This window comes from Carya illinoinensis, chromosome 5, assembly GCF_018687715.1.
Source record: "Carya illinoinensis cultivar Pawnee chromosome 5, C.illinoinensisPawnee_v1, whole genome shotgun sequence".
NCBI classification, from domain to species: domain Eukaryota; kingdom Viridiplantae; phylum Streptophyta; class Magnoliopsida; order Fagales; family Juglandaceae; genus Carya; species Carya illinoinensis.
The window spans coordinates 47,220,680-47,224,948 of record NC_056756.1 but is presented as its reverse complement, the minus strand read 5'-3'; the positions used below and the strand labels follow the sequence as shown (position 1 = coordinate 47,224,948).

The 4,269-nt window shown below is 33.2% G+C and overlaps 1 pseudogene; it reads left to right on the top strand.

The window, feature by feature from the left end:
* The first annotated feature begins 1,610 nt into the window (after positions 1-1,610).
* On the top strand, positions 1,611-3,999 carry LOC122310757 (annotated as a pseudogene).
* Positions 4,000-4,269: the final 270 nt, after the last annotated feature.

Below are 4,269 nucleotides of genomic sequence, written 5' to 3'. Positions count from 1 at the left end.
TTTGGTTTTATACAAAATATATACTTTTAACAATATTTTAAAAATAATTTTGATGAAACTAATACCAATACTCTAAAATCATTCAATATTCCAGAATTTTTCTTGCAGGAAGCTCATCATAATTAAACCACGAAGAGGGAGTCTCACAAGGCTTATATGCTCGGCCCACAAGGAATCACGATCTGCATTTGTCATCTGCAAGTGCGTTTTGAGTTCTAATTGGATTTAACTATTTCAAATCCTCGAAAAAAGTTGTTTGATTGTATAAATATTTTCATTTCTTTCTTTTAAAAATTATCTTTTTCTATTTATCTTATTTTTCTAATAGTTATGTTTTAAAAAATTGATCTTTTTTAATTGATCATATATATATATATATATATATTTTTAAATGATATCATACTTTTCTAATTGAACAAAGTGGAGAGAAGAAAAAGAGTTGCTAGCTTCGGAGGGAATGAAAGACAATAAATATTATAGATGAGATAATAGAGAAATATATTTTTATATATATAAGATATATTTTTTGTATTTTTATTTTTATTATTCTTTGCCCAATATGGTATACATATATAAATTTATTTAAAAACTAAGGTTGGCATGATCCATCAAAATAAGCAAAGGCCCCTCAAATTGATTTTCCTTTACATTATATGACACTAAATAAAAGTATGTAAACTGTACATAAAAAGAATATAATAAATAAAAAATGACTCAAACTGTTTTTCTAAGAAAACAGATGACATTGGAAGCAATAAAATAAGAAAGAAAGAATTGTGAACTCGATAACATAAATTATCACAACTCTCTAATCATAATTTATCTCATTTTCTTTTTCATTCTTTGGCATATTTTTATTTCTATTACAACCTTCTTGTATCTCAAAAATTAGAATAATGATTTTTAAAGAAGCTTCAAAATTATAGATTTAAAAATACAATTTGCATCCTATTATTATATTAAAAATTTAAAAATAAATAAAATTTTTCTTTAAGTCTCAATTTATATAAGCCGTCTAGAATTTAATCCTAAAAAAATAATCAAATCCATTTAAATAATTGAAAGAGATAACTTTATTAATCTTTGTTAGGGAAGTTTTAAGTAATTAAGACCATCAATTCTTCTATAAAGAGTAGTGAAGCCCATGCATTGGGGCGTGGACTTTTTGAAACAGAGAAGCCCATGCATTGGCCATCATCAACTGCTAGGGTACGTCCATGGGCATATTTCATCTCTCCGATCGATTTGTCCAAAATAAAATTTCAAAAGAATTGTATGCATATAAAAGTATAAAGTAATATGTATTTCTACGGTCTCCTAATTTGGCCCAGAATTTGCGAATATGGCATCACAACTATTGCAAAAAATCCTGAGATTAAACTATCTATTCAGAGAAATAAGATTTGGGTGAATTGAGGTTTTGAACAATTATTTTTTGTTAATTAGAAACGCCTTTAAGAAATTCCTTCATTTTGGAAATCTTTGGCCGTGTATACTTTGGCGTAAGCACATGCGTCACATAATGAGAACCAAATGATTGACTGAGTCATAAAAATGTGAGTCTTCTTTCTGCTTGTTTTAAAATATCTTTTAAAACCAAATAATTGACAGTACAAATATATCTGTTTTCCTTTGAGAGGCTGAGAAACCTTCCTTCCATAAAACAGATACAAAATATTTGCTTATAAGAAATGGCAATGATGATCATCTCCTACTTCTTCTTGTTTGTGGTTATTTTCATCTTACCCGCCCACGTACAAGGCCGAAATGAGTGTGCTGATTCACGGTGTGCAAGCCACGGCCCAGCCGTCCGATCTCCTTTCCGACTTCAAGACCGACACCCAAACCACTGTGGCTGTCGGCGTGGGTTTCTTCTGTCCTGCACTGATAAAAACCAAACGGTGCTCCACCTACCGGATTCAGTAGAACTGTTTGTCGAAAACATTGACTACAAATCTCGGAGAATCCATTTGTATCATCCACACCGTTGCTTTCTAAGAGATATTCCGCATCTCAATTTATCTTCCTCGCCTTTCCAGTTCACACCAGATCCAGATTACCCTTTAGTTGACTATGCCTTTTTCAATTGTACCCGTAAAGAAACGAAAGAGGATGAATACAGTAATACCTGGATTTCTTGTCTTAGTGGCCCTAACCACCAAGTTCATGCCTTGGCTTATGAAGATTCCATCACCCGCTTTCCCTTACCCCCTTGTAGAAGGATTTATGACGTTAGATCGATTCCACTTTATTTGGTATACAACGATGATCCAACTATTTACATGAATTGGTCCAGATCACCAGATGAAGCGAAAGGTATATATCCTATTCTATCTAATTTCCAACTTTGTACTCAATTTATTCACACTTTTATTAATGCCTAGCTTACCAATGCTCTTCTGCAGACTGCAGCGGCGAATTTTCTGCATTAATTAACAAAAATTTAATTTTTCACCAAAGAAATATGAAATTAAATATATATACATATATACACACACACACAAGCATATATTGAAGTGTTTATCATGAATGTTATTCCTAAAATTTGGAAGAAAACTAAAATTAGAAAATAATAATAAATAAAAACCGATGCCGGTTGTGAATAATAAATAAAAATAATCTCTCTGTTTTGTAATTATCACAATCTGATATGTTAAAACATTTTGCAGGTACATCATCAACACAACTAGTCACCGCTGGTAAGTTGTCCCTCGTTTATATCATGACACATTCATCATCGGGCAAGATCATGAGATATAGGACTTCTTGACCACTCACGATTGTTCAATATGCAGGTGCCGTCTTAGGTTCATTTCTTGTACTACTGGTGGTCTTTGCTCTCCAACGTAATGATGTGGTAGAAAAAGAATATCGGGCAAAGATTGAAAAGTTCCTGGAGGATTATAGAAATTTCAAGCCGACGAGATACTCGTATGCTGATATTAAAAAGATTACAAATCAGTTTGCAGAGAAGTTGGGCCAAGGAGCGTACGGTACAGTATTCAAAGGAAAACTTTCCAATCAAATTCATGTTGCCGTGAAGATCCTGAACAACAGTTCCAAGGAAAATGGTGAAGAATTCATAAATGAAGTGGGAATAATGGGTAGAATTCACCATGTTAATGTGGTTCGCCTTGTTGGCTTTTGTGCTGATGGATTTTAGCGAGCACTAGTTTATGAGTTTTTATCAAATTACTCACTAGAGAAGTTCATATTTTCAGCAAATGTCAAGAACCGTTTTCTTGGATGGGACAAGTTGCAAGATATTGCCATTGGCGTTGCAAAAGGAATTGAATATCTTCACCAAGGATGTGACCACCAAATCCTCCATTTTGACATCAAACCCCACAATGTTTTGCTTGACGATAACTTTAATCCAAAAATTTCTGATTTTGGTCTTGCAAAATTGTGTTCCAAGGATCAGAGTGTAGTATCTATGACTACGGGCAGAGGGACCATGGGGTATATTGCACCTGAAGTGTTTTCTAGAAACTTTGGAAATGTGTCTTATAAAGCAGATGTTTATAGTTTTGGAATGTTGCTACTTGAAATTGTTGGAGGGAAGAGAAATGTTGATGTCACAGTGGAAAGCACTAGCAAGGTCTACTTTCCAGAATGGATTTATAATCTTTTAGAACAAAAAGAAGAGTTAAGAGTCTTTATCGAAGATGATGGATATACTAAAATTGTAGAGAAACTTGCAATTGTCGGACTATGGTGCATACAATGGCACCCAATGGATCGCCCTTCCATGAAACTTGTAGTTCAAATGTTGGAAGGAGAAGAAGATAAATTAATCATGCCTCCTAATCCTTTTGCCTCCTCAGGCCCTACAAAAGTTCAAGCACGGAAACCTACCACGCGTTTAGGTCAAGATTTGGAGGTTATCCCCGAATCAGATTAAGTATAATTGTTTAGATTTTGTTTTGAAATCTTGTTGTAGTTGAGCATTATTGCTTTTGATTTTGCAATCGTAAAGGAATTCAAGGTTGTTTCTTTTGTACGAACTTGATATGATCACATTTGTTTCAGATAAAATCTAGTAGTTTGGAAGGGGCTAATCAGTATTGACAAGTACCATCATGGTAGACACGTTCTTTAGTCAAGATTCCCATTTTGTATGGTATAGTATGTCGCAACATATCATACATGACCCATTAGTCATTAAGGGCAGTGACTCAACGCTCTTAATTAGTTGTTTGTTATATACTAAGTTATGGATTCACCTTATGATATTAGTATTAGCCTAATGAGAATAGATTTTAAATT